Raw genomic sequence first — 19,196 nt, 5'->3', positions numbered from 1 at the left:
GTGGCTGTGGCTACTGGCTTTACAATCCCATAGCCCATACAATACATATCTGAAAATCTGATTACTCACTTTTGGTGAAATGTCTATAAGGATTGATAAGATCTCATAGTGAAAACCTTAATCACCCTTTTTTAGTAGAAAAAAATTGCAATATTCAACATTTACAGCATTATCATCTCTGTTTTACTGATGAGAAAGCTGAGATATAGAAAAATTAACTATTTTCTCCACTGTGAGGGCAAGCATTGTTCTTGTCACACAAAAAATATACTTTTTGGAATATGGATTCTTAAAAGCTGCATATTTTTAAGAAACAAAAGACTCTGAAAAAAAACCTTTGAACTTCCCCTTGTACCTGCCCAAAGGAATTGCTATAGAAAAATCTGCTTAAGAAAGGAAGCTATCACCTCAACATCATAATATGAATTAACTGTGGTAGACAAGTGTTGAGGATAAAAAGGGTCATATGGAAAATAACCTCATAGGGGTACCTGATCATAAATTTCTAGCTGGGCAAGTCATGACGGGTAGTCACACCTTAGATGTGTTACATTTTAAGTGAAAGTTTTTAAAGAAGCCCTAGGCATTGTTCTTGTACATCTAGGTCAACACACCTTTGAAATACCAGAAGTAAAGTTTTTGGAAGAGGGTATTAACCCTCAAGGGAGCACATTATCTTGTTAACTACCCTGGAGTATAATCTGCACCTTGCTTTCTCCAAACTTTCTTAACTTGAGATGCACAAAATAAAAACAAATATTGCAAAACTGTTATTCAGAGAATTTTGAGCTCATGCTCCCCAGAATATTCTGTTGGTCTGGCTCAAATTAACTAAGAATTTCTCTACCAGTTTGGACTTCCCTTGCATCAAGACAAGGAAGAATCTAGCAAAATCCATTAGACTCCCCTTTATGTGCCATTGTTTTTGGGTGGCCTGGCAAAAATTTGTTTACCAAATATTTGCTCTCTGTTTACCTGTGACTTGCCTACTTTCCCACTGAAGTCCCATCCCATGCCCCCTCTCCTCAGTCTAGAAAAACATATAAGCCTCAACTGCTGATTTGTCCAGAGGTTCCATATTCTTATGGAACTCCTGCAGGGACTGATTGGGCACAGTTTGCCAGGCCAAAATAATGTGTCTTTGAGATATTGATTACTTTAGACTGACCTGGGTAAAAGAAGCTGGAAAAATAAGTAGAAGTTACACTTTGTAGAAGGTGCTTATATTTATAAGGGAAATCTCTATATGTCAGGGTGCTTCCCTCATTGTGTGAGCCTGCCTATCAGTGGAGAATACTTGGACCTAAATCTATATAACAACTTTACCTTTGTTTGCTGTGCTTTTCCTGGTAACCATAACCTCCCATAACTGACTTCCTACCTTCCCACAGACACATCTTTTGTAGCCTTTAGCTGAAGATGGTATTTAAGGTCATAGCTTCTAACATTTTAGCCAGTTGCTTGGTGTTCTTGAGTGTATCCCTTGTATCCACGAGGTATACAAGTTATTAAACTTTAATTTGTTTTTCTCTACTAATATGGCTCATGTAAATTTGATTATTAGTCCACCCAGAAAAACCTTGAAGGGTAGAGTATAATTTTTCCTCCCTGACAGTTTATACGTAATATATTTGATTATTTTTCCTGTTAATCTGTCTCATGTTAAATTGATTATTAGACCTGCCAAAAGAATTTAGACAAGTAGACATATTCTTTTTTCCTCCCACAGTGTGAATTAAGATTCAAATGTGGGTGTTGCCAGTTGACAAAGTTTATATATTTTAAGCACTGTGCTTTAGTGTCTCCCCAACATGAAACCAAATTCTTTGGAGAAAGAACAAATGCAGAAATATTGCTTCCAAATTTGAATATAGATGGAATCACATGATATAATTTAGGTATATGCTGTGCTATCCTTGCCTCAGTCTCTTTTTCTTTGGGTATTTCAAAAGCAGTCTCTGAATTTCTCATTTGAGAATAACTGAATTATTAGCTTCTAATTTTGAAACACTTAAAAGAAGAAGAAAGGATAACAAGGAAGTCTTCTATGTTAAATCCTTGTCTCATAATTACTTGATTTCACGTTTCATAGGCACAGGTTTAGGTGACTGTACCAAGGCATCTAAAGCCCCAAAGAAAAATGGTTCTCAAATTTCTTAGACATTGCTTAAGATGTCAAATGACTGAATGGTAGTGTCAATTACAGTTGCTTCTATGGTAGGCAGTTAGACAGACATGAGCAGAGAGCAAGAAGAATGGGCCAAGTACAGAAGGATCACCAGGGTAAAAATGTTCAACACCTAGCAACAAGCAGAACTGGTACAGCAAGTATTGGAGATAAGTATCATTAATTAAGACCTTACCCCTAAGGCACTCTTTCCTCCCCTAGATCATCTCCTGTCATGAGGCTCAGATTCTCCCCTTGACCTTTTCTCCCCTGGTATATTGCTAGTCATGTGGATTAGACCTCCTTAGAGGGGAGAAGACAAACAATACGACTAGAGAATAACTCTTAAGCATTAAGCCCCCAAGGCAATCAGGAATTGATATCTAGGCCTCAGTTCTGCTTCAGCTCCAGGAACAGAAAAGCGGCAAAGCCAGAAAAGCAACACCCCAGCCAACCTTAGGACCAGGTGCAATGACTAATGACCCCCTATCTTAAAGCAAACCAATCCATGAAGACTGTTGGGCAGATAAAATGTATTATGCTCACTTTGTTAAAGATTACGCTGCCCACGTGAGGCCGTTGCCCAGGTGATATTAATGTGTGTTGAGGATCTTTGTAGCCTGGGGCTTGGTTTTGGGATTAAGCCTTGCCCACCCTTTTTGATGTGGGGCGGTGCAATCCAATCATGCCTCAGAAAAGTGACTTTGTATTAGAGACTTCCCTATTTTGTATATTGGATTAAAGGTTTGGAAGCTACACTATAAAATAGGGGCAGAACGGGGGCTTGCCCCTCTTGGTTCCTGGGATGATTAGAGGAGAGAGTAGAGCCAGCAGCAGAAGGAGGCCACGTGAAGGAGGCCAGGAGAAGCAGCTAAGATGGCGGAGTGCTGAGTGAGATGCCAGTTTGTGTAGTTTGTATCTGGGATAAGGAAGGAGATGGGGAACAGAGGAGAATAAGTCTGGTGAGCTAGAAACCTTTGATTCTAGGAAACTCGGATAAGTCAGTGGCTTTGTGAGCACTGAGTGTGACTGGGTTTTGGAGCCCAGTGTGTATTTTTACTTGCCCGCCAGGTGCAAGCTAGGATTAAAGGCTATGGCCCACCAGTTTTTGGCTCCATGGTTTCTTTACCGACTGTCCAAATCCAATGCAAACCTGCATGGGCCAGGCTGCTGTGATAGTGGCCCTGGTCTTGGCTCCTGGCTTTACAAAGACCATGACCCTAAAAAAGACAGTCCTGGAAAGTTGAATAATATTCTGTCGAGATCCTCACTTGGGACCTCCCTTAAGATCCCCACCATTAAAACCCTTAGGAAGGAAGACCCAGCATGTTTTCCATCCCAGTTTTACTTTTACTTTTCCTCTCTTCTTATCCCCAGACACATTTTTTCTTTCTCCTAAGCTCCAAGGACCCTTCTTTTACCTATGTAACTTGATTCTTGAGCCCATTTTTTTCTACTAATCACTTATTATATCTCTGTGACTTTCTAAATCAACATTCTCTAATAGTTTGTCTTGGCTCTGAATTTTTCCTAGGCAGAACTCAAATACCAAGGTTGCTGAACAAAGGTCTGGTCTGACTGCACCCATCTAACACTTGGTACCATTCTCATTCTTAACATTTCAAAACATGATCTAAACATAAAAGGTTTGAGTTCATGTTATAATTCTTATATTGTGTGTTTACTTCTATTATTTTATATTGTCTCAAAGATCTGTGCCTCTAGCAGTAAAGAACAAGTTTATTCTTTTTATTTGTTAAATAGATAAACTTCAATAAAAATAAAGGTAAGCGAGATTCACAAAGAAAAAAATCTATTCTTAATTCTTCTCATTGGGACAACATAATTTCTTTCTTTAGTTACTATTGTCTTCTAAATTATCACTATTTAGTCTATCACTATGCTCTATTGGTATATATCTTGCCATCTGTCTTTCAAAAAAGTTTGTTGGGCAAATGAATTTGTAAAATTTGTATTTTCTGTGTTTGCTCACTTTTACTGTTAAAAATGGCACTGGGCAGCACTAGGTATGTGATCTGTGAAGTTGCTAATTCCTTTCCTGCTTGGAAAAGGCCATTGTTGTGCTAATGCTTGCTGGAGGAGAGGTTTTTGTGTTAGAAAAGTTTTAAAAGGAGAGAAGGAGAAGGAAGTCATTTTTTGCAGAGTGAAAACAGTTAGAGAATGCAAAGTGCTAAGAGAGAAGCAAAGATGACAGGGAAAGAGAAAATAGCCAGTTTGTGCAGAGAGAAGGAGATGGGGAGCAGAGGTGAGGGCTTTTGTGTGCCCCACTAAGACTGGTTCAGGCCTTTGATTCTAGGAAAAGCCATAGAAGGTTTTCCCTGGTTGTGGAACCAGAGAATGTATCAGTGGCTTTGTGAGCTCTGAATGAATGGGAAGGGAAGTGTTTTCCCTGTGTTTGCTCGTCTGTCATTATGAGACTTGAATAAAGGAATGGACCACCATTTTTTGACTCCACTGTTTCTTTACTGTCTGTCCGAATCTAATGGCAACCTACATATGAATGGCCATGACAACTGTGATTGCTGGCCTTACACAGTTCAACCTCATGGTTGTTGATTAAGTGCAGACTTTTAAAATTTTGTTGTACAAATCAAGTTGTAGTATATTTAGAGTAAGTTTTCTTAAATCTAAAAATAGTTGCTTAAGTTTTTTTTTTATCCCTTCTATGGCTTGATTCTCTAGAAATTCAACAATATATAAAACAGTGTGATGATGTTAATGGCAAACTGCCACCAGATGCTAGACCTTAGTCCTTGAGTTTTGGCTAAGAAGGAATTCATAGCCAAGATTCAAATACAAGCAAAAGTTTATTTAGAAAGTCACAGAAGTAGGAAAAGTAAGTCATAGAAAAAGGGAGCCAGCTAGGCTGTGTGGACTCAGGAAACAACTTCTAGAGGCAAAAAAGAAAGACTCATGGAGCTTAGGAAAAACAAAAACAAAGAAAACGTACCTGCCCTGGCCAGATAGCTTCATTGGTTAGAACACCATCTTGAAGTGCAGAGATTGTCAGTTTGATCCCTGGTCAGGGCACATACAGGAACAGATCCATGTTCTTGTTTCTCTCTCTCTCTTCCTTTCCTTCACGCTAAAATCAATAGAAATTTATTAAAGGAAAAAGAAAGAAAACATGCCTGAGGGAAGGAAAGGGGGAAAGGTGCAGGTGAGATCAAGAGAGAGAGAGAGAGAGAGAGCAGGAGCTGAGTCCTTTGCCATTTGCCTTGAGGGAATTTATCTGAAGATCAAGGGGAAAGATTGCAACAGAATATTCATCAGCCTTCCAGGTGTGTCCTTTTAGGGTCAGAGTCTCTACTGATTGGTCAGTGTCAGGGCAGGGGGTCATTATGTTACCAATGAAAATAAAGTTCTTTTATAGATTCACAGGGAAAGCATTTTACAGGACCCACATTTGAGGAAGATTAGGCTTTCACAGTGTATGGCCAGTAGCCATGACCACCACCACAGCTGCCTGGCCCATGCAGGTTTGCATTTGATTCGGACAGACTGTAATGAAACAATGGAGCCAAGATCTGGTGGGCCATTACCTTTAATCCTAGCTTGCGCTTGGCAGACAAGAAATACATACAGTAGGAAAACACTTCCCTTTCTATTCAGGGCTCCCAAAGCCACTGACTTATCCGCGTAACCTAGAATCAAAGGTTTCTACCTCACCAGCCTTATTCACCTCTGTTCCCCATTTCCTTCTCTCTGCTCAAACTCTGCACAGACTGGCTTCTCCTCCAGCACTCTGCCATCTTGGCTGCTTCTCCTACACATGGCCTTTCTCTGCTCTCCTCTAGCATGGGCTCCTCTGCCCCATTTTATAGTGTAGAAATCAAAACCTTTAATCCAATATACAAACAAGGAAGTCTCTGATACAAAGTCACTTATCTGAGGCATAATGGGATTCTTCATGAGAGTGCACCACCTCACATCATGCTACAGTCAAGGGTGAGTGGAAAAGCTTAGTTTTGAAAAGATCTTAGTATTATAATGCTTTTATTTTATTATTATTATTATTATTATTATTTGTATTTTTCTGAAGCTGGAAACGGGGAGAGACAGTCAGACAGACTCCTGCATGCGCCCGACCGGGATCCACCCAGCACGCCCACCAGGGGCGATGCTCTGCCCACCAGGGGGCGATGCTCTGCCCCTCCGGGGCGTCGCTCTGCCGCAACCAGAGCCACTCTAGCACCTGGGGCAGAGGCCAAGGAGCCATCCCCAGCGCCCGGGCCATCTTTGCTCCAATGGAGCCTTGGCTGCAGGAGGGGAAGAGAGAGACAGAGAGGAAGGAGGGGGGGGGTGGAGAAGCAAATGGGCGCTTCTCCTATGTGCCCTGGCCCGGAATCGAACCTGGGTCCCCCGCACGCCAGGCCGACGCTCTACCGCTGAGCCAACCGGCCAGGGCCGAAAAGATCTTAGTATTAAAAGGGTGGGAAAGGTTTAGTCTTAAAACTAAGCCTTAGGACTATCTTTCCTTAAGCCAACTGATAATTTTCTTCAAAATTTCATAGGCTTGTGTTGGTTCCTCCCACTAACAATCAGATCCTTCTTCTAGGCTAGACTGACAGGCCTCCATGTCAGGCCACCATCTTGCCATCCATTGTACCGGCATTAAAGTGAAGCACCTGCCTCCGTAGTCTGGGTAAGGACTGGGGAGCTGGAAAAACTGGTTCTTTTTAACAGGCTTAGGGATTAAGTTCCCAGAGCATAGTGACTTAATGAGCCTGTAAATGCTATAGCTTCTTAAAAAACGGAATGCTGCCTGACCTGTGGTGGTGCAGTGGATAAAGCGTCAACCTGAAATGCTGAGGTCGCCGGTTCAAAACCCAGGGATTACCTGGTCAAAGCACACATGGGAATTGATGCTTCCTGCTCCTCCCCTCTTCTCTCTCTCTCTCTCTCTCTCTCTCTCTCTGTAAAGCCAGTAGCCAGGGCCACCATCACAGCAGCCTGGCCCATGCAGGTTCGCATTGGATTCGGACAGTCAGTAAAGAAACAACGGAGCCAAAAACTGGTGGTCCATCATCTTTAATCCTAGCTTGTACCCGGCAGGCAAGTAAAAACACACACTGGGCTCCAAAACCCACTCACATTCAGTGCTCACAAAGCCACTGACTTATCCGAGTTTCCTAGAATCAAAGGTTTCTAGCTCACCAGACTTATTCACCTCTGTTCCCCATCTCCTTCCTTCTCCCAGATACGAACTCTGCACAAACTGGCCTCTCACTCAACACTCCGCCATCTTGGCTGCTTCTTCTGGCCTCCTCCACGTGGCCTTTTCTCTGCTCTGCTCTCTGCCCTCTCCTCTCTAATGTTAATCTCAGGAACTAAGAGAGCAAGCTCCCATTCTGCCCCCATTTTATAGTGTAGAAATCAAAACCTTTAATCCAATATACAAAATAGGGAAGTCTCTAATACAAAGTCACTTATCTGAGGCATAATTGGATTGTACCATTCCACATCAAAAAGGGTGGGAAAGGCTTAATCCTAAAACCAAGCCCCAGACTACAAGGATCCTGCCTGCCCAGAGCCCTCAGAGACATACATTAATATCACCTGGGTGACAGCCTCCAAAAAAAAAAAAAACCGGAATGCTGTAACTTATTACTGAGTGGGCTTTCCAGCTTTATTAAATTTAAAGTCTGATTCTCTTTTCTCCCTTTTCCCATCAATATCTAGCTACATATGAATGTTAACAACCGCACCTGGTTGTGAAGTCAGCCATGGTGTTGCTTATCTGGGCCTGGAGCTGAAACAAAACTGAGGCCTAGATGTTATCTCTATGGCTTAATACTTAAGGGAGTGTTCATGCAAGGGCTTGTGTGGGAATCCTAAGGCTATTTTCCTGCCCTGTTGTTTCTCCCCTAAGGGGGCCTACCATATGACTAGTAACAGGCCAAAGGAGGAAAGGTCAGGGGAGGGTCACAATCTCATGACTAGTGAAAAGAAAAGTCAAGGGGATCTAAACCCTATTACCAGCAGTATGCTAGAAGAAAGGTTACCTTGGGGTTGAGGTCCCACCTTACAATTGTCCATTGCTAGGCACCCAGCATTTCTGCAATGGTAACCTTCTATACCTGGCATATCATTTCTGCTCTGCTCATATCTGTCTTACTGCCCAATATATTAAAAAGATGTATTTGTTGCCTATCATTTACATATACAATATATTATTATAAGATTAGTACCATCACATAATAAGAGTGCATCATATAACTAGTGAGTATTTAATAACTGTTAATCTCAAAATATAAGCACCTATATTCTTTCTCTTTTCAGGGTTTATTTTTTTTAAAGATTTTATTTATTGATTTGAGAAAGAGAGAAGTAGAGAGAGAAAGAGAAAGGCAAGGTAGCACAAAGCATCAACTCATAGTACTTGCCTCCTGTATGTGCCTTGACTGGGCCAACACAGGGTTTCAAACCAGCGACCTCAGCATTCCATGTTGACACTCTATCAACTGAACCATCACAGGTCTGGTTCTTTGTTCAGGTTTTAAATTATTCCCCAAGTGTAAAGCCAGCAGGCAGAGCCAGGGCCACTATCACAGCAGCCGCCTGGCCTATGCAGGTTCGCATTGGATTCGGACAGTCGGTAAAGAAACCATGGAGCCAAAACCTGGTGGGCCATAGCCTTTAATCCTAGCTTGCACCCGGCAGGCAAGTAAAAACACACACTGGGCTCCAAAACCCAGCCACATTCAGTGCTCACGAAGCCACTGACTTATCCGAGTTTCCTAGAATCAAAGGTTTCTAGCTCACCAGCCTTATTCTCCTCAGTTCCCCATCTCCTTCCTTATCCTAGATACAAACTCTGTACAAACTGGCATCTCACTCAGCTCTCCGCCATCTTGGCTGCTTTTCCTGGCCTTCTCCACGTGGCCTCCTTCCGCTGCTGGCTCTACTCTCTCTGCTCTCTCATGCTAACCTCAGGAACCAAGAGGACAAGCTCCCACTCCGACCCCATTTTATAGTGTAGAAATCCAAACCCTTAATCCAATATACATAATAGGGAAGTCTCTAATACAAAGTCACTTCTCTGAGGCATGATTGGATTGTACCACCCCACATCAAAAAGGGTGGGAAAGGCTTAATCCCAAAACCAAGCCTCAGGCTACAACAATTCTCAACACATTAATATCACCTGGGCAATGGCCTCTTTAACAAAGTGAGCATAATACATTTTATCTGCCCAACACCAAGTAAATAATAGAGAACATAGGAAGTATCATTAACTTCTCTGTGGTCACTAGATTATTAAATAGATCAACATATATATATATATATATTTATTGCTTGAGTATTACAAGGTGATAGATATGTGTATTCCAAACTGCCCTCTTGATGTTCCGCTTATCTGTCAGACATCACCCTTACTAGACTATTGCCCCTGAGACAGAGGAAATTCCAAAAAGCTGACAAGCCAGCCCAAGGAGGGGCTCCAAACATACCAGGACTTTTGATTCAACACCCACATGCTCGAAGTCCCCCAGGGAGGAGCATTCCGGACATACCAGGACTTTTGCCTCAGTATCCCCTCAGGCTCTCCGAAACACTGTATAACTCGCCCCTAGTCTGTAACCGGCACACTTCTCCTGGAGGAGTGCCCCAGCAGGTCTTTATCCTCTAATAACCTGCACATCTGGTGATGGAGTGCCATCTCATTCTTACACAAGGTAAAAGAAAATAATATGTTAGACTTTAAATTACAAGCTTCAATGTCCAACTAACTAGTAGACACCAGAAAAAAAATATATGTAAAGCCAGTAGCCAGGGCCACCCTCACAGCAGCCCAGCCCATGCAGGTTCGCATTAGATTTGGACAGACTGTAATGAAACAATGGAGCCAAGAACTGGTGGGCCATTAGCTTTAATCCTAGCTTGCACCAGGCTGGCAAGTAAAATCACACACTGGGCTCCAAAACCCACTCATTCAGTGTTCACAAAGCTACTGACTTATCTGAGTTTCCTAGAATCAAAGGTTTCTAGCTCACCAGCCTTATCCACCTCTCTTCCCCATCTCCTTCCCTCTGTACAAACTGGCTTCTCCTTCAGCACTCCACCATCTTGGCTGCCTCTCCTGGCCTCCTCCACAGGACCTTTCTCTGCTCTCTGCTCTTTGCTCTCTCCTTTAATGCTAATCTCAGGAACCGAAAGAGCAAGCTCCCGGTCTGCCCCCATTTTATAGTGTAGAAATCAAAACCTTTAATCCAATATACAAATAAGGAAGTCTCTAACACAAAGTCACTTATCTGAGGCATAATGGGATTCCTCTGAGATTGCACCACTCTACATCAAAAAGAGTGGGAAAGGCTTAGTCCTAAAACCAAGCCCCAGACTACAAGGATCCTGCCTGTCCACAGCCCACCTCCAACACACATTAATATAATCATTCCCATTCCAAGCAAGAAGGGCAACTAGTATCACCTGGGCAACGGGCTAAAGTGAGCATAATATATTTTATCTGCCCAACAATATATAAATCACTATATTTGGTTATAGGTTGGTAAGATTACATTCTCTTAAATACTGAGAACCAAGATAGAAACATAAATAAATTGATAATTTTTCAGTAGAGGGTGTAACATAGTTTCCATATCTCTTTTCAGTCAAGTTCTATTCCATTTTATTATGTTATGATTTTTGCACTCCTGCTATAACTGCCTATTTACATGTTTCACTTTCAAGGACACAGTCTTTTTGATAAAGTACACACATTTATTTTTCATTTTCTGATAGAGCAATATTCTTCATTGTAAAGCCAGTAGCTGTGGCCACCATCACAGCTTCCTGGCCCATGCAGGTTATCATTAGATTCAGACAGACAGTAATAAAACAACGGAGCCAAGAATTGGTGGGCCATTACCTTTAATCCTAGCTTACACCTGGTGGGCAAGTAAAAACACAAACTAGGCTCCAAAACCCACTCAATCAATGCTCACAAAACTACTGACTTATCCGAGTTTCCTAGAATCAAAGGTTTCTATCTCACTGGCCTAATTCACCTCTGTTCCCCATCTCCTTCTCTCTGCACACACTCTGCACAAACTGGCTTCTCCCTCAGCACTCTGCCATTTTGGCTGATTCTCCTGGCCTCCTCCCACGGCCTTACTCTGCTCTCTTCTCTAATGCTAATCTCAGGACCGAGAGAGAGTAAGCTCCCGGTCTGCCCCACTTTATAGTGTAGAAATCAAAACCTTTAATCCAATATACAAATAAGGAAGTCTCTGATACAAAGTCACTTATCTAAGGCATAATGGGACTCCTCATGAGAGTGCACCACCCCACATCAAAAGGGGTGGGAAAGACTTAGTCCTAAAACCAAGCCCCAGGTTACAAGGGTCCTGCTTGCCCACAGCCTGCCCCCAAAACACATTAATATAATCACTCCCATCCCAAGCAAGAGGGGCAAGTAACATTATCACCTGGGCAACAGGCTTTCACGTGGGCAGTGCCATCTTTAACAAAGTGAGCATAATATATTTTATCTGCCCAACATTCATGTTCAATGTTAAATAATATGCTTGTTCCATTTTCTAAATTGTAATTTTTAGCAGAATTTTCTATAAACTTGTACTTTATCTTAATAGTGTCTACACTATAGCATCTATGAAAGTATAAAACTGAATGTGAAGCTGCCATCATTTGATTCATTAAAGTCCTCACACACATTATTTTCTCTCCTCAAGGAATACAGAAATTTAGAATGCAACAACTTGAATTATAGATTTTTGAAAACACTACAGTAATACCATAATATTTAAATTTAAGTGCTATTTTTTCTTAAAAAATATGGAGCACGACCTTTAAGTTTTGTTCATGAGGATATAAAACAGATTAAACAATCACTAGGATATTTTATTTCAATGAACAAAAGATACAGGCTTGTTTATTCAAAATTTTTTAAAAATTACACATGCCAGGAAACTCAATAGCAGTACGATTATTAAGCATAACAAGAAGCATTGTCACATTGTCTTAGAGAATATATTTTTGAACAGAAAATAAAATTGAATGAATACAAATCATGGTAATTTATAAAAATCTGCATCAGGTTTATAGATCTTGACACACTAAGTGATGCCAGGAAAAACAAAACAAAACAGAAAGAGGAGTTAAAACTAGCATGTTTCACAGGATCAATGCAGGGATCAGGTGTTACACTTGGCAATGAAATAAAAGAAGCAGAGGAAAGCTGGGATAATGCCAAGAAGTAAAATTCAAATACAGGAGTTTTAAGTGCATTCTGTGGAGGAAAGTTGATATTATATGTAGGTCACTGTGTATAACAGAGAAACAATAATATATACAGCCACTTGCAAACTTGCTGATGCTTAGAATGTGCACTTTATGTATTCATTATTAAAATTAATGTGCCTCTAAATTATACTTGGAATGTACATTAACTGTTTGTATTTATCTGCCTGCTTCAAAGACTTTTTCTAAGTATTAAGTTTCAAAAATAAACAACAGTCTACTTGCAAGCTTACCTGTTTTGGTCTCTTTATCTCTATAACGTTTTATGTGCTTCCATGTTAAAATCAAAATATTGTTAATGACACATTGCGGGAGTGTGTGTATGTTTAATATTCCATAAAGTATACCCTCATTTCTTTCCCCTGAATTTCAGGTTGGGGTAACCATTTAGTACCTGGGAATCATGAATTGTTTTTGGAAAGAATGAAATCTTATCATCGGTGACAGTATGGAATGGACCTAAAGGGTATATATTAAGAGAAAGAAATCAGTCAGACAAATACCATATGAATTCATGTGAAACCTAATGAACAGTATAAATGAAGAAATAAAACAGAAACAGACTCATACATACAAAGAACAGGCTTGTGGTTGCCAGAAGGGAGAAGGATTAGGGACTGGGAGAAAAATGTGAAGGGATTAAGAAGTACCATTGGTAGTTACAGAATAGTCATGGGGATGTAAAGGAAAGCATAAGAAACACAGTCAATAGTATTATAATAACTATGTACGGGCCATGTTGGTACTGCAAATATCACAGGGACCACTTTGTAAAGTATATGTTTGTCTGCCTTAAAATTACTAAAAATAATATTGAATGTAAACTATAATAGAAAAAAATAATAAAATATGTTTTTAAAATTATTTTTGATCTTTAACTTGTTTCTCTCGTGTACTTTTCCCCAAAAAGGAAGTTCTCAAGGTAATCCAGTTGAATCTAAAATTGATCCAGTTTAACCTTATTTTTTTCTGTTGATACTGAGACAACTCTATTAATTAGAGCATGCTAACTTTAGGGAGAAATACATTGTGAAAGGAATTATTACGTGAAACAGGAGATCTATTGAATAGTTTCCAATTCTACCAGATCTGTTACCAATAGAAAGAGTTTATCCACCTGGCACTATAGGAACTAAACTAAACATTGAGAATTTCAGTAAAGAAGGGTTTCATATTTTATTTTGAATGGAGCCACCCAGGAAGTTAATGCTAAAAATTCCCAAAGCACTGGTTTCTAGCTGGGAGGGTTTTTAAACAGCTAAGGGGAATAGGTATGTGGAAGTGTTGGTGGGGCAAGTTTTAACTGGAGGGCCTCAGAGTACAATCCTTTATAGTAAAGGACATTAACACCAGATCTTCCAGGAAAATGAACCCTTCGCTTCTGAAAGTGTTCCAGTGTTCAAGTTTTTCTGGTTATATCCTGGTCCTTTGGTTCTGTGTGAGAGGTGAAGGCAGAGCAAGACTTTGGTTCTGGGTGCAAGTAGAGGTCAGAGTGCTCTCCCTGTACATGCTTTGGCTACATGATTTGCTATTTTGGTCTTTTGCTTCTGAAAGACAACTAGCAACTCAGTCTCTTGTTTAACTGAAGACAAACATTTTGAGTTAGCTCTATGTTTAAACTACCTGTCTGACTTTGGGAAATAGTAACTATTTATGCTTTTTGAGGTCTGCTGAATACAAAGCACTATTTTCTTTCTTTTTTTCTTAGTGAAATAAAGAGAGAGACAGAGAAACAAAGGGAGAGAGATAAGAAACATCAACTCATAGTTGCTTCACTTAAGTTGTTCATTGATTGCTTCTCATATGTCATTGACCTGGGAGTTCCAGCCAAGCCAGTGACCCCTTGATCAAGCCAGCAAACTTGAGATCAGGTCAGTGATCTTTGGGCTAAAGCCAGTGACCTACAATCCCACATTCAAACCTGTGACCCACGCTCAAGCTGTTGAATCCACACTTAAACTGGATGAGCCCATACTCTAGCTGGCAACCTCAGGGTTTCGAACCTGGAACCTCAGCATCCCAGGTCGACACTCTATCCATTGTACCACCAAATGGTCAGGGTTTTTAAAAATTGTTTTTATTTTAACAAATGTGTCACTGATCTTAACCATTCTTATCTTTGAATTTCAGCTTTGAAGACACTTTGAACCAGATATCTTTCTTCATTGCCACTGTCAATAAAATGCAATCACTTCTTTTGAATTATCATGACGTTGCTTATTCAAACATGTAATGCTTATTTATTTCTATCTTATTTTATAATATGTGGCTCGTATTTTTTTTTCTTACTAAACTGTGTTCTCACACAGGTAATAAGTAGCAGAATTGAAATCAGAGTCTGTATCTTTTTTCTTTCATAGTTATATTTTCAGGATTTGCCTCAGGACTTAGCACAAAATAAACACTCTTTCTTTTTTTAAAATTATTGTGTTAAGTGACAATAAAGAAATAGTATCAATTTATTCTCTGGAAAATATTAGAACAAGCAGAAAGAGTGAGACATATGGCACAAATAATTTATTTTTGTTCACTTAGAGCAAAGTGCATTTTGTACAGGTGTAAATTATATCGCCTCAGAAGAGCTAATTCTCAAAAACACTTATTAGAATATTAAAAGAAAAAATTTGCATTTAGCATGTTAAAAAACTCCCTTTCAAACTAACAACAGAACTTTTATATGTTGTTGTAATAGAAATATATCAACAGGAGCTCAATATGTCCTTATGCTGCATGGTAGTGACAATACCAAACAGAGGTGATGCAAGGGAGAAGAGGAAGGAGGATAATTATGTTGGTAGAGGACACCCACAGAATTCTCAAAGCACACCCAATTTGCTAAGACATAACCATTGTAGACAAAGCAAAGGTAAATGATGCCTAAAGTACATGACATGTTCCATGATTAAGTATGACTTTTATGAAATTGTTGCAGTTGTTATTTTCTTGTAGAAGTACATGTACTAGACACCTTCAAGGATCAAAAATGTTTGCATTTTTAAAATTATTCTTCTATACATATTCTCTACTACAATATCCTTAAAGTTTCATGGGAAAGATATACCATGCTGGTTAAATAACTCCAGAGTGGTCTTTGAATAACAAAAACTTAAAGAAGTTATCACTTCTTCGAAGAAGAATCAGGACAGACATGTGACTAAATATTCATCTTGACTTAACTCTTAACATGCTTGGATTAGATCCTTCGTGAAGCCTCATGGTCTATGGGAACGGAGATTTAGGGTGGAAGGGACAGGTGCTTATTCTTGCATCAGAACACTTGAGACTTACAGTTAGTAACTTTTTCTAAACACAAAAAAGTCTTAAACTTATACAAAGTTCTCTTCAATTATATCTCAATAAAGTTGAGAAAAAAGGAAAGTGACCAAAGAGGTCCCCTCAGTTAGTTCTCATGATACACACAACATGTGCATTAAAGAGGCAAGGGAGGTCATTAAATCTCCTGTGTCCCTTCAGTACTTATGCATAGTAAGCAGATTCCCATTTATTGTAAGCCCACAAAACATAAAAGTAAGTCATTAACAGATACATTACAAAGAACCCATCCCCAAAATTCTGTTATAAAGTATTTAAGAGATCACTTGAGTAAGTTAGTTATAGCTGAGTTTTTTTTAATGCAGCTTAACTAGGATGTCAATTATTGTGGCCTCCAAGCAGCAGTTTATTTGATCATGTTTCATATTTAACCTCGTGTACCAAGAACACTGATGAAATTCTGAAGTGCATCAGTGATGACAGATGAAAAATAAAACAGTCAGTTTTACTTCCTGGGTATCTTGTTCTATTAAGTCTTACTATTTGATCTCTTGCCAAAAAAAAAAGGCTAAGTTTAATAAATTAGTTATTTTAAAGGTTAAGTAACCTTCCCCTTTAGAGATTTTGAAATAAAAGCATATAGGAGATGACATAGGTTTAAAGACAGGGCCTCATAAACATTTTTGTGAATGAACAGATAAAGAAAGCAAAAACAAACTGCATTAAATTATAAAACATTGATTTGTAGACTAGAGCTCAATAGGTGAAACAGCATATATATATGTATATATATATATAATTAAATATACCTGAGATAAAATTTATTAAATACTGTATGTCAGATATTAAACAAAGTACTTTATATATGTCATGTATATCATCAACATCTGTTCTTGATGAAAGAGGTGTATTACTATTGTCATGACAAAGGATAAAAATAAAACTGAAAGCTATTAAATAGTTTAGTAAAGATTACATAGTCAGTGGCAATGCTGGATTTTAAACCAGAATTATCTGACTTAAAAATGTAAACTCTTATTCAGAAAGAAATCTTGACTTTTAAGGAAAAAAGTAGGCAAATATCAGTGTTTAGGTAAGACAAAAAAGTCGTGCCTGACACTGAAGAACATATAGTGAATGCACAATACTGTACTAGGTGTGGAATCATAAGTTGAAAACCATCCCTGCTCTCAAAGAACAAACATTGTAGTGAGAGAATAAGATATGGGCACAGATATTTGAAATGTAAGCATGTGTATGATAAAAACATTGCGAGGTACAGACAGAGTGGTATGGGAGCTCAGAAAATGCAAAGATAATAGGCAGTTGAGTGGATTGAAAAGTATTGCACATGTAATTTTAAAAGACAATTGGTATGCCAACAGTTAAACACAGGTAGAGATAAGGAGGGAACATTGTTTGGAAAAGGAGAAATACATATAAATAACTGGGCATGAAAGAATAAAGAAATTGAAGTAAGAACAAGAAGTCTAGTTCGATTGGAAAGTAAGTATGCATTTACCAATTATGCAGAATGATCAAAAAGAAAACGTGGACCAGGTGGAGGAGGATGTGGGCTTAGGGAAAGGGTAAAAGGAGGGACAAGTATAAAATAATGGAAAATGATTTGACAGTAGGAGATAAGTGTACAACATAATTGACTGTTGAAATGTCGTAGAGATGCTTGCCTGAAATCTTTGTACTCTTGTTGATTAATATCACCATGTTAAATTTAATTTTTTAAATAAATAAAAAAACATAAAAAGAAAGAAAAGAAATGTGTGGCAAAACATGGTGAGGTGTAAAAGTACCTATTTTTTTTCAACAAGTAATGGGAGATATCTGAAGATTTTTGATGGTACGACGCCATCCATAACCAGTGTGGAAATTTAAAAATGAAAAATATGCTAGCTGTCTGAGAAGGGACTGATAGGAGAAATCTCCATTCTCAGCAGAGACAAGATGAAGTTTTATAGCCATAGTCCAGGTGATATGTTTTTCCAGCCTTACTGTAAAAAATATGCAGATAAAATGTATTAGGAAATTCATGCTTGTGAATTCTTTCTAAGGTAATTCAAATTTGATCAAAGATCTTTGCGGAAACCTGGTAAAATTTTCAATATGTGTAGTAAGGGGGAAATTATATATATATATATATATATAGATATATATATATATAAAACGGTTAATATATATATATATATATATATATATATATATATATATATATTTTAGTGAGATAGAGACAGAGAGAGGGACAGATAGGGACAGACAGGTAAGAAAGGAGAGAGATGATAAGAAACAATTCTTTGCAGCACCTTAGTTGTTCATTTATTGCTTTCTCATATGTGCCTTGATGGGGGGGGGTCTACTGTAGAGAGTGTAGACCCCCCTTGCTCAAGCCAGAGACTTCGACCTCAAGCCAGCGACCATAGAGTCATGTGTATGATTCCACAGTCAAATCAGCAACCCTGTGCTCAAGCTGGATGAACCCACACTCAAGCCAGGGACCTCAGTGTTTTGAACCTGGATCCTCTGCATTCCAGTCCAATCCTCTATCCATGGCGCCACCTACTGGTCAGGCTAGAGATAACTATATTTTCACATAAAGTGTGACAAACAAGGAAGAACATGAAAAGCATGATTGTTAGATGCCCCTCTATCTCCATTGTTTCTGTTTTCTTCTTCTTACCTACCTCTGAATTGCCTACTTTTCCTTGAAAGTCCAAATCACTACCTTACTTTTTCCTTAGCTCAAGATGGTATATGTTTCAACTGTCTAATTTGTCCTGGGGTTTCATGTTCTTATGGTATCCCTGTATGTATATACCTGATAAATTTGATTAATTTCTCCTGTTAATCTGTCTCATGTCAATTTAATTATTAGAGCAACCAGAAGAGTTTAAAAAGATAAAATAAAAATTATTTTTCTGCCTGGCCTGTGGTGGTGTAGTGGATAGAACATTGACCTAGAACGCTGAGGTAGCTGGTTAAAGGGCCTGGGCTTGCCTACTCAAGGCAACTATTATGAGTTGATGGTTCCTGCTCCCTCCTCTTGTCTCTAAAAATCAGTAAATAAAATCTTTAAAAATAAAAAATATATATATTTTCCTTCCCTACACTACAAAGTAGTTATCCTACTTTTTTTTCCCAATGACTTTAGTTAAAGAAAAAAGAGCTGTATATCATAGAGAAGGGCTGAAAACTGCAGAGGAATCCAGATGCCCTACAGTGTATGGTAATAAGCATTTTTAGGAGAAAATAGCACCAGGGGAAGACTACCTACTATAAAGTCAAATAAAACAGAGCCAAAAAACAAAAATCATTAAAAGTCTCAGAGGCATGCAACCTACGAGATTTTTCTAGCATTGCTTTTCTGACATTTGGCTACTTTAGTGTTATTTGATACTGTTGCATGTGGACAAAATGTGTTCTAAACAAACAAATACAAGAATGGCAAATTCACTATTCAGAT

The 19,196-nt window shown here is 38.9% G+C and overlaps 1 protein-coding gene across 2 annotated transcripts in view; it reads right to left on the bottom strand.

Moving 5' to 3' along the window:
• PCDH11X (protocadherin 11 X-linked) overlaps window positions 1-19,196 on the bottom strand; it is a 764,552-nt gene that overhangs the window by 354,113 nt on the left and 391,243 nt on the right. The gene's annotated exons all lie outside the window — the stretch shown is intronic.

This window comes from Saccopteryx bilineata, chromosome X (genome assembly GCF_036850765.1).
Source record: "Saccopteryx bilineata isolate mSacBil1 chromosome X, mSacBil1_pri_phased_curated, whole genome shotgun sequence".
Classification (NCBI taxonomy): Eukaryota; Metazoa; Chordata; class Mammalia; order Chiroptera; family Emballonuridae; genus Saccopteryx; species Saccopteryx bilineata.
Note: the sequence above shows the minus strand (reverse complement) of the source record. Positions and strands in the feature narration are given on the sequence as shown.